Source organism: Mesoplodon densirostris, chromosome 16, assembly GCF_025265405.1.
Source record: "Mesoplodon densirostris isolate mMesDen1 chromosome 16, mMesDen1 primary haplotype, whole genome shotgun sequence".
Classification (NCBI taxonomy): domain Eukaryota; kingdom Metazoa; phylum Chordata; class Mammalia; order Artiodactyla; family Ziphiidae; genus Mesoplodon; species Mesoplodon densirostris.
This window is the reverse complement of record NC_082676.1, coordinates 24,679,940-24,692,365: the sequence shown is the minus strand read 5'-3', so window position 1 is coordinate 24,692,365 and position 12,426 is coordinate 24,679,940. Positions and strand designations below refer to the sequence as shown.

The 12,426-nt window shown below is 42.9% G+C and overlaps 1 protein-coding gene across 7 annotated transcripts in view; it reads right to left on the bottom strand.

The window, feature by feature from the left end:
• NCOA6 (nuclear receptor coactivator 6) overlaps window positions 1-3,630 on the bottom strand; it is a 110,002-nt gene extending 106,372 nt beyond the window's left edge. For all 7 annotated transcript variants that reach the window (XM_060120325.1, XM_060120329.1, XM_060120330.1 and 4 more), the window contains exon 1: window positions 3,443-3,630. The gene's annotated coding sequence lies outside the window, so the exon portion shown is untranslated. The remainder of the gene's footprint in view (window positions 1-3,442) is intronic.
• Between the last annotated feature and the right edge of the window lie 8,796 nt (window positions 3,631-12,426).

Here is a 12,426-nt window from a genome sequence, read left to right as displayed (position 1 = left end):
AATGACATCACACTTGACAGCTTTGCAATAGTTTCCAAAAGTCTATTATTCTACCAAAAACCATCTTCTTCCTTATTATCTGTGACAATTCTTACTCACTTTCCTTTCACCCTTTTTTTTAACCTCTTTGACAGCCACCAACCCAAACTAGAAATCTAAAAAACTCCCCCTCTCTCTCATCACTCACAATGTAATTATATCAATACCTGAAAATTCTAACTCTGTTCAATGCTCACAGCTTCTGCCTTGGTTCAGGCCCTCATTCCCTCATTACTTCTTCCCTGATCTCCCAGTCTACCCTCCCTGCAAAACACATCCATTTATCTCCTAAAAATTAACCTCATCGTAACTCCCATCGTTAACTCTGCTTCTTGAAAGCCTTGAATGCCTCTCTAAAAGCTAAGGATTCAGTCCAAATTCCTTAGCAAGGTCTTCCACAACCAGGTTCCAAACAACCTTCCCAGTCTCATCTCCAACCACTCTTTCACACACACACTATACTCCAACCACATTAAATTACATTTCCTGAAAATGCATGCCCTTACCCGAAAGCTCTTCTTTCCAATTCTGCATCTGGCAAACTCCTCTACCCTTCACAACACATCTCAAGTCTCACTCGTTTACAAAGCCATCCCTGATTCCTAGAGCAGAGACGTGCCTACCTGTGTCCTCAGAACCTATGATAACTCTCCTTTGGCATTTAACATCCTGAATTGCCATTGTTTAGTTGTTCACTTCTCTCATGGGACTGAATATCCAAATTGAAAAGACCCTGTCCTGCCTTAAAGACCTTTGACTCCTCAGAGCCTAGCATAATGGTTGACATAATAGATATCTTAGCACATAGTAAATGTCTGTTGAATGGAAGACATCCTTTGTGGTTCCTTAACCTGGGGTTCATAGATGGGAGTCCACAGACAGAATTGAGGGGCGGGTGGGGAGGGGGTCTGTGAACTTGGATAGGAAAAAAATTACCTCTTTATTTTCACTAACCTCTAACTGAAAGTTACCATTTTCTTCAAATATGAATGTAGGCAATAAACCGTTCTGGTATTAGCAGTATCTGTGATTCTGCCACAGTAATCATAGATATCTTTAGATCATATTACAGTTATTGCAGATGTCTTACAGAATTATTTATGTTCATCTGATATAATTATCAGACCCACCACTAGATCTGATTTCTTAATTTGCTGATAAAGAAGTATATCTATATTACTATATCACAATTTGTATATTGTGGTAACTGTATTTCAATATAATTGGTTTCTCTATAACCCAATATATTTTGTTTCATGCAATTAAAAATATTATTCTGAGAGGGATTCATGAGCTTCGCTAGATGCTCAAGGGGCCCACCGTACAGATAAGATTAGGCCTTCCTGCATTAGAAAGACCCAAAACAAATGAATTGTGTTGCTGTATAAGGGTATTGAACATATATTGAAAATCTTATTGTTATGAACATCCTCGTAACCTTTTTGTTGGAAGTCTTTTTTGATTATATGGGAGCCCTGGGACTACTATATCATGACTGAGAACTCTCTCATAGTCGTGGGGACTTTGAACTCTTCACTATCATGATCAAACTTCAATTAAAGTTTGATCATGATAGGGACTTCCCTGGTGGTGCAGTGGTTAAGAATCCACCTGCCAATGCAGGGGACACGGGTTTGAGCCCTGGTCCGGGAAGATCCCACATGCCAAGGAGCAACTAAGTCCGTGTGCTACAACTACTGAGCCTGCGCTCTAGAGCCCGTGAGCCACAACTACTGAGCCCGCGCGCCTAGAGCCAGTGCCCGCAACAAAAGAAACCACCGCAATGAGAAGCCCACACACCGCAAGGAAGAGTAGCCCCCACTGTCCGCAACTAGAGAAAGCCCGCACAACGAAGACCCAATGCAGCCAAAAATAAAAAAAAATAAAAATAAAAAGTTTAGTCATGACAGAGATCCTGGGTCTTAACCCTTGTTCACTGTTATTTTTTTAGGCTTTTTGTGTCCCTTTGCTGTACAGCAAACACCTAGAAGAGAAGGAGCATCTCTTAAAACTCTACAAAGTTAGAAGTCAAAAGGATCCTGAAGATAACTGCTTTGCACCAATGGAAGTACACTAGAAATGATCAAACAGCTGGTTACCTATAGTTTTCCTGTAACCCCCTCAGTTTCTGTACTGACAAACTCACCATAAAAATAAAATAAATTACTTAATACTTCTTTGCTATACGCTGCCATACTTGACTTCTTAACACTTTTTTCCCACCTGGCAAATTCCTCTAAGGCGTGGTGGTGAATGAGGAGGCAACAGGCCTGAATTCCAGTACTACTTCTGCCATTTACTGGTAAGATCTTGAGAAGTCAACTTTACCTTTCTGTGTCTCAGCGAAAATCACTACATGATCTGAAATCAATAGTTACATGATCCAAGGACTTTGTAGTTTTTACACATTCACTCCTTTACCATTCTCACCAGCTTCGATAATGCCTTTCTGATGACCTCCCCAGGTGACACTGCTCTTAAAAAACAGTGGGCTGTCCCCTTCCTGGGAAGACACCTTGGGTTACCGCCCACAAACAGCCCGGTCCCTCCTTTTAAAGACACAAACTCCCTAAGGTGATGGAGGCTCTCTCTCATCTTGCACACCAGTTCCACTCTGCATCCCTTTTGCTGGCCAGCTCCTGCACCCAAACCTCAATCCCCCTTCTCTTCTTCATCAAAGCCTTACATTTTTCTGTTGCTCTCGCCAATGAGTAGAGGATCCTGGGGGCATATATGTCCTCAGTCCCTTGGGAGTTACACGGACTTGCCCCGCGACTCTGAGGACTACCCCAATCTGATACCCGCCTCAGTACCGAAAGGGCCCCCAATTCTAATCAACCCTTTCACTACCCCCCGCAAAGAACTGTCCCAGCCCTGACAGCCTGAACTCAAATCCCACGCCCCTCCGCACCCTGCCAGCCTGGGGTCCCACGGCCTAACGCAGCTCCAGGTCCTGCACCCCTAACCCCACGGATCCTGACCCCGGTTCCGTTTGGACCCAACGCTCCTTCTCCGCGACCCCGGCCACGACCACACGTCCGGCTCCCGCCAGTTCTTCGGACCTGGAGCGCCACCCTGTGCAGACCTCGGCTGGCTCAGCACTCCCTCAGCGCCCCAGACACCGTGTCCCGCACCCTCCCCAGCCCTGCCGGACCCACAGCTCTCCCCAGCGCCCGCGCTCGCAGGCCCCGGGCCCGCTCCCCAACATGGCGACGGGGACACGAGCGCGGCGGGCGGGGCGGCTCCGGGCCGGGCCCGCACAGGGGCCGTGCTCCACGGTCCGCCGGCGCCATTTTCCCGCGCCGGGCCCGGGCGGCGCCTCCTTCCCGCGGAGCCAGCCGGGCCGGCACCGCAGACGCCCAGCGGGCCCACCCCTTACGGGCCCGCGTCGCCGTCACCTCACCTGAGCGCGGCCCCAGCCCTCCCGGGCGGGCCTCGGAGCACCGGCCCGGGCCGTGCGTGCCCGCGGCCCTCCGTGTGTCCGTCTGTCCGTCCGTCCTCGCGTGCGCCCGTCTGTCCGGCCGTCGGCACCCGGCCGCCCGCAGCCCGACCCGGCTGGGCCTCAGGGAGCCGGCGGGGAGGGGGATGGGCCGGACCGGGCCGGGGAGGGAGGGGGAGGGAGGGAGAGAGGGAGGGAGCGCGGGAGAGGGCGGGGCCGACCGGGGGCGGGGCCTTGGTCACATGACCAAACGTCTCCGGGAGCGCCGGGCCGCGCGGGGCCGCGCGGGGCCAGAGCGTGCGCCAGCTCACATGGGTGCTGAGCTCACAGCTGGGATTCAGTGGGTTTGTCTGTCTCCTGGAGCTGTAATATTGCCAGTGGCTGCTGCCCCCACTTTGGAGTCGCTGCACAGTCCTATAGGAGCTCTCTAGCTGAGTGTCCTTGGGCAAGTCAACTCTCCAAGCCTCGGTTTATGCACCTGAGATATGGAGGTAATAATAGTCTTTGCAAAGAGGAAATGAGGGAAAGCATGGAAAGCAGTTGGCAGAGTGCCTGACACATAGTATCTAATAACGTTAATGGTGATAAAGATAACCTTTAGCCTTTATTATTTGCTTATAAGTCCCCCTCTATTTTTTCCCGTCATTGTCACCCTAGCAAGCTCGTGGGTACAGGGGAGTGTGGCCCCCCTCCCCTTTCCCCGAATATCAAGAGGCCTCCCCAGCACTGGGCTTGATGTCTGTCATACAGGCCTGGATTCAGATCTGGCTTTCACTCCTGATGGTTGTGCGATTTTCTTTGCCTCAACCTCAGCTTTCTCATCTGTAAAATGGGAGTTAAGGGTATATTACAAGCATCATGTTAGATGAGCAGGTGGATTGTTAACTGATTGCACAGCTCAGGCATATTGGTCTCATCTAAGAAAAAGAGTTAGGAGTCCTCTCATTCCACAAATACTTATTGAGTACACACTATGTGCTTCGACTGGTGCAGTAGCCATCTAAGGCCTTTCCACATTCTCCCTGGCTCCCCTCCAATCTGTTCTCCACCCTGCTATCAGAGTAATGTTTCTAAGTCAGAAATCTGATCATGTCTCTCCCCTACTTAAAACTGTTTGATGACTCACATTGCTCTTAAGTTAAAGGCCAAATAGATGTCTCACTGTTGCCCTTCCCACATCTCCAGACTTATCTCAGGGCCCTCTTCCCCGCTCTCTGGACTGTAACTACATTGATCTTCACACATTGTACTTCCTTCTCAGGGCCCTTGCACATGCTGATCCTTCCTCCTGAAATGCTTCTCCCACCACCACCTTAGATAATTTATCAGCCTTCAGATCCCAGCTCAAATACCACTACCCCAAGGACATCTTCCCTGAGGACTCCCCAAGCAGGTTCTTACTTGTCCTCAATAGGACTCACTAAGTTATTGCCTGTCTTCACCATGAGGATGTGGACTCCATTAGGAGGGAGACGTTATCGAATTTGCTCACCCCCGTTTCCTCAGCACGTAGCACAGGGTCTGGCACAGAGGAGATGCTCAGTAAATATTTGTTACTGTGCTGGGCCCAAAAGGGCAGAGAAAAATAAAGAGAACCACAGGTGGCCAAAAGGGGGCACCTCAGGCCCTTGAGCCCATGAAATTCACATCAAAAGGATTTACAAGAGCCTGGAAAAAAAATTTTAAGCTTTTTCTTTTAACTTTTAAAAAGTGAGGTATGATTTACATACATAAAAATGCAAACCTCTTAAGTGTATACCTAATAATTTTTTACCTACGTTCCTGTGTTACTACCACAGCAGCAGCTGTGGAAAACAGTTTGAAGTTTCCTCAAAAAGTTAAATATAGAATTACCATCTGATCCAGAAATCCTGCTTCTGGATATTTACCCCCAAAAAGTAGAAGCAGGGACTTAAACAGATATTTCTACACCCATGTTCATAGCAGCATTATTCACTATAGCCGAAAGGTGGAAGCAGCCCACGTGTCGATCAGATGAGTAGATAAATAAAATGTGGCATACACATACAATGGAATATTATTCAGCTTTAAAAATGAAGGAAATCTTGGCATGTGCTGTAACATGGGAGAACCCTGAAGACATTATGCCTAGTTTGAAATAAGCCAGTCACTAAAGGACAACTACAATACTATATGAGTCCTCTTACATGAGGTTCCTAGAGTAATCAAATTCATAGGGACAGAGTAGAATACTGATTGCCAACAGCTGGAGAGAGGGGGTAATGGAGAGTTACTCTTTAATGGGTACAGAGTTTCAGTAGGGAAAGATAAAAAACGTTCTGGAGATGGATGGTGGTGATGATTGCACAGCAATGTAGTGTACTTAGTGCCACAGAGCTATACACTGAAAAAATAGTTAAAATGGCAAAATTTATTATATATATATATATATATATATATATATATATATATATATATTTTTTTTTTTTTTTTGTGGTACGCGGGCCTCTCACTGTTGTGGCCTCTCCCGTTGCGGAGCACAGGCTTTGGACACGCAGGCCCAGCAGCCATGGCTCACGGGCCCAGCCGCTCCGCGGCATGTGGGATCACCCCGGACCGGGGCACGCACCCGTGTCCCCTGCATCGGCAGGCGGACTCTCAACCACTGTGCCACCAGGGAAGCCCCTATGTTATATATTTTTTATCACAATTTAAAAAAATATGCCAGGGCCTGAGCCAATATCCTCATTTTTTTTTTGCCTTATTATTCATGTCCTTAAACCGAAGGAGGTTTTCCTGGTATTAGCAAGGATGTAGGGAGCTAGCAGCCAGGGGCCCATTTGGGCACCTAAACATCCCATAGGTGAAAATAGCAGGAGCATAGGTAACATAGATATTTGTTGCCCACATGAAGGCAGCAAAGGAACAGAAACAGGCCATGAAATGGCACTAGGTAGAGCACAGTGATTACAAGATGGGGCTCTGAAGTCAAAATCCTCAAGTTCTGAGACCTTGAGCAAATCCAAAGTTCTCGTCATACAGATGAGGGAACTTGGACCAAAAGGAAGAAAAATGACTCATCCTATAGTGTCCAAAGTATTTTTTCCTTTATTTTGTTTGTTTTTAAATCCTTACATGGTTTTTGTTTTGTGTTCCCAACAGACTATAAGCTCCCCAAGGAAAGTGTTTTTGTCATATCATCACCTGTAACATAACTTAAGTGTTTTGTGCTGCAGTTGCCTCATCTGCAAGGTGTGGATAATAAGGGTACCTTACAGATGAGGATTAGAAGGTTGAATGAATTAGCTAGTAGTGGATTAAATGAATTAGTAGATATAAAATGTTTAGAAGAGTGCCTAGCACTCTTGATAGCCTCAACAAGCAGCAGACTAATAGAGGCCTCTGAAGAGGTTACCAGGCTATTTCACAAAATGTTTTGAGCAAGAGAAGCAGTCCTAAGACATCAAGGACTATTCTGGATTCAGATTTAGATAAAGAAAAAGCAAATCAATTATTCTTTGATGTGAACAATTTGATTTGCATTTATTGAACTTCTATTTTCGTATGTTTGTCCAATGGGCTTAAGCTTTGCAGTGATAAGATTGATAGTGAATACTTAAAACCATGTGTTTAAGAACAACATCAAACAGGAAAAAAAATGAAGAAAGAATAAAATCACTTAGAGAGCATAACATTCTACTGTCTGTGGGATTCATCACAACAGTGCCAAATGACAAGGCTATCACATTTGGTTAGGCGAATGATGTCTTGCAGGAGGACATCCCTTGTAAATGGGTGCCACTCACTGGTAGACATTGTAATGTGTAACTTTATTATGGTAATTTACCAGTAGATGGCAGTAAAGTGCCTTGTTATTACAAAATCAGCGCAACAATTTTCAGACAATAGGAAAAAGATTGCTCTTAGGAAGAAAAGATTGAAAAATAGAAATAGAGTGATAACTACAGAATTGAAAAAAATGGAATAATATCAAGAAATGACCACAAAAAAAGGAGAAGTATCCTTAGGACTTAAAAACCTGATGTCAGGGCTTCCCTGGTGGTGCAGTGGTTAAGAATCCGCCTGCCAATTCAGGGGACATGGGTTCAAGCCCTGGCCCAGGAAGATCCCACATGCCGCGGAGCAACTAAGTCCGTGCATCACAACTACTGAGGCTGTGCTCTAGAGCCTGCACGCCACAACTACTGAAGCCCACGTGCTTAGAGCCCATGCTCCGCAATAAGAGAAGCCACTGCAATGAAAAACCCGCACAATGCAACGAAGAGTAGCCCCCCCGTTCTCCGCAACCAGAGAAAGCCCGTGCACAGCAACGACGACCCAACGCAGCCAAAAATAAAAAACAAACAAAAAAACCTGATTTCAAAAATATTCTGAAAATTTTAAACTTTTTATTAGAGTATAACATGACGACATGAAAATACACAATTCATAAGTGTAAATCCTGAAGAATTTTCACAAAATGAACACACATGTCCAAACATCCAAATCAAGAAATAGAACATTACCAGCCCCACAAAAGCCCCTTTGTTCTCCCTTTCCAGTTATTACCCACACCCCTGAGGGTAAATAATATTCTGATGTCTAACTTCATAGATTAGGCTCATTGGGTGTTAAACTTTATATAAATGGAAGCATACAAAATGTGCTCTTTTGAGCCTGGCTTCTTTTGCTCAATTTTGTGTTTTTGAGATTCATCTATATTGTTGCATGTAGTTGTAGTTTGTTCCTTTTCATTGCTTCATATGGTTCATTATCTGAATTAGTCACAATTTATCCATTCTACGGATGATGAGCATTTCAGTTTCCACTTTAGGTCTTTTTTTAAAATTTTGGCTGTGCTGGGTCTTCATTGCCCGGGCTCTTTGTTTTGGGCTTCTCTCTAGTTGTGGCACATGGGCTTCTCCAGTTGTGGTGCACAGGAACCAGAGCACACGGGGCTCAGTAGTTGAGGTGCACAGGCTTCTCTCTAGTTGCCGCGTGTGGGTTTAGTTGCCCCATGGCATGCGGGATCTTAGTTCCCCGACCAGGGATTGAACCCGCGTCCCCTGCATTGGAAGGTGGATTCTTAACCATTGGACCACCAGGGAAGTCCCTAGTTCTATTTTTAATAATACTGTTATGAACATTCTTGCCCATGTCTTTGGGTAAATGTGTATAATTTTCTGCTAGGTATATACCTAGGGCTAGGATTGCTGGGTTTCAGAGTTTGCATGTGTTCAGCTGTAGTTGATATTGACATATTCTTTGTCTTTTTTAAACAGCTTTATTGAGATACAATTCACATACTATACAATTCACTAATTTAAAGTGTACAGTTCAATGGTTTTTTTAGTATTGTCACAACCAGATAGGTCCATCACCACAGTCAATTTTTTAGAACATTTTCATCATCAAAAAGAAAGCCTTAGATATCTAGGTATTGCCCTCCTCCCAATCCCCCATTTTCCCATCCATAAGCAATCATTAATTTGCCTTCTGTCTCTATATATTGGCCTGTGCTAGATACTCCATACAATACATGACCTTTTGTGTCTGGCTTCTTTAACTTAGCATAATGTTTTCAAGGTTCATCCATGTTGTAGCACATATCAGTATTTCATTCCTTTTAATGGCTGAATAATATTTCATTGTATGAATATACCACATTTTGTTTATCAATTCATTTGTTGATGGACATTTGTATATCTTCTTTGGAGAAATGTCTTTTCAAGTCCTTTGCCCATCTTTTAATTGGGTTGTTGAACTGTAAGTGTTCTTTATTTAGTTGGGGTACTAGATCCTTATCAAGTATTTGGTTGCAAACATTTTTCTTATTTTTGGGGTCGTCTTTTCACTCTCTTGACAGTGTCCTTTGATACACAAAAATTTTAAATTTTGATGCAGTTTAGTTTATCTATTTTTTTCTTTTGTTGTTTGTGCTTTTGGTGTCATATATAAGAAACCATTGCCAAATCCAAAATCATGAGGATTTACTTCAATGTTTCTTTCTAAGAGCTTTATAGTTTATAGTTTTATATACATTTAGGCCTTCGATCCATTATGAGTTACTTTTTGTATGTGGTATGAGTTAAGGGTCAAACTTCGTTCTTTTGTATGTGAATATTTAGTTGTATTAGCATAGTTTGCTGAAGGGACTATTCTTTCTCCATTGAATGATCTTGGCACCCTTGTGAAAAATCAATTGATCATAGATAGGTTTATTTCTGAACTCTCAATTCTATTCCATTGATATGTTCATCCTCCTGCCAGTACCACAGTGTTTTGATTCCTATAACTTTGTAGTGTAGTAAGTTTTGAAATTAGGAAGCTTCATATCTTAACTAAAATATGAAGGAAATACTAAAAACATCCAACTTAAGAAGCAAACAGGTATATCCTGGAGTTATTTGAGGTGTGAGAGAAGAATATCATAAAAACTCTTTAAATTTCTAAGCTTAGGGCTTCGCTGGTGGCACAGTGGTTGAGAGTCCACCTGCCGATGCAGGGGACATGGGTTCGTGCCCCGGTCTGGGAAGATCCCACATGCTGCCGGGCGGCTGGGCCCGTGAGCCATGGCCGCTGAGCCTGTGCATCTGGAGCCTGTGCTCCACAACGGGAGAAGCCACAACAGTGAGAGGCCCGCATACCGCAAAAAAAAAAAAAAAAAAAAATTCTAAGCTTATTGTCTCCTTATTTCATAGTCAGCTAAAGTTAGCTTCTCAATATGAGGTAAATTTATGTTTTCTATGGTGGATCAAGATAGTACAACCTGAATAAAGTAAAAGTAATTAAGAATATAATGGCCAGGTGAACAAGGACCTTGTCTGTCTTGTTCATCAGTGTTCCCAGTGCATCAGGCAGTGCACGGCACAGAGTAGACACTTAAGAAAATATTCGTGGAATAAAATATATTTCATATACTGAGTGAGAAAACAGATTTTCCAAGATATCAGAATTTTTCTTTGATATATAAGAATTGTTCCACCGAACAAATCTTTTATTCAAAGCTGTCCTGTCATTATTTATATATTTAAGAAGTAAAATGACCCCAAGATACCCATGTAACCCCCAAAAGCCTGCTGCGTGGAAGGTCCTATAACATCACTTGAAAGACAGCATAGGAGAGTTGGTATGACCACAGGAGTTACTCAATCACCTAAAGATATCAGGCAAGTATATTCAAAGTTACATTGGAAACGACCCAAATATCCATCAACAGGAAACTGGTTAAACTGTTTAATGAACTATGATGCATCGTTATAAATAATTAGGTAAATCCATGTATCTTGATATTGACATGGAAAAATGTCCATGTTATACTGGTAATTAAAAAAAGAAAAAAAAGGATGTTGTAGACACTGTGACCAATATAATCCCATTTTTACTTTTAAATAGAACGATAATATATCGACAGAAAAAAGTAGTTGGAGGAATACATACTTAACTATTGCCTGTGAGATTTTTTGAAAAGTTGAGATTTTGAAGGCATGGATCATCTCTATTATATACTTATGAAATGTCTGATATTTGAATGATGGTTACGTCTGTAGTCAGATAAGTAATAGTTTTTTTTTCAAAGAAGAGAGGGACATGATCTTTGGAGTCAAACAGACTGCTTTTATATCATGATCTACCAACTATCAGCTGGGTGACCTTGGACAAGTTACTTCATGTCTCTGAACCACAATTTCCACATCCATAAAATGGAGAAATTAATATTAGCCTCATAAGAATGTTGTACCTACCTCATCAGTTTCATCACATACCATCATTCTCTTAGTATGCTCTAGAATAGGGGTTGGCAAACTAGTGCCCTTAAGCCAAACTGGACCCTGTTTTTGTAAAATAAAGTTTTATCATACAGCCACAGCCATCTGTTTACATGTCTATGCCTGCTTTTGCACTACAACAGCAAAGTTGAGTAGTTACTACAAGGACCATATGGCTTGAAAGACTGAAATATTCATATCTGGCCCTTTGCAGAAAAAGTCTATTGACTGACCCCTGCTCTAGGAAGAATACACTGGCATTCTTTCTCCTCTTCACCATGGGACCTTTGCACACACTGTTCCCTTTGCCTAAAATGACACTCCCACACCCCACATCTAATCCTTTTCTGTCAGTCTTACTCATCTCTTCATTACCTTGGGGAAGCCTTTGCTGATCCCACCCCACAACTGAACTAGAGTACCTTTCCTGTTATACATTCTCATAGCATTCCTCACAGAGCTTATCATGATGGCAATTACCCTAACTATCTGTGCCCTTATTTATTTAATGTTTGACTCACTATAGACTGCGAATCCATAAAAAAAATTGTCTTTTTCAATCCTGAATCTCCAGTGCCTAACAAAGTACCTGTAATATAATGGATAGGTACATTCATGCATGAATGATATAATTTGTAAAAGGTACTTATTGTCTGATATATACTGTATAAAGTATACTTTATAACAAATACTTTACCTAGTAGACGTGCAAATGGTTAAGAGCATAGATTAGGAGTTCAACATCCTGAGATCAAATCCCAATTCTTCCATTTAATATATGAGGAACATTAGACAAGCCCCTTAACCTTTTTTGCCAGTGTCCCATCTGTAAAATGGGAATAATATTAGTACCAACCTCATGAAGTCTGTAATGAAGATTTATAATGTAATTAATATTATCTACATAAAGCATTTAGCATAGAGCCTGGTACACATTAAGTGTTCAATAGATTCTATCTATAATTATAATTATTAATTATTTTTATGAGTGCAAGTCTTTGATGGACAGCAGATATTGTTACGACCCCAACAAAGTTGACTCCAGCTTGCCTGGAGTCAGGGCTACTGGGACAAGGTGAGCCAAGGTCTCCTCTCTCAGTCCCACTCCCAACACAGCCAAACAGAAATCAAGTCAGAGCCGTGGTTAAGCAATATTCTTTCTTTAATTCCCCTTTGCAAATGGAAGCCCCTGAGCTGGTCCCCACCCCCACCCCTACC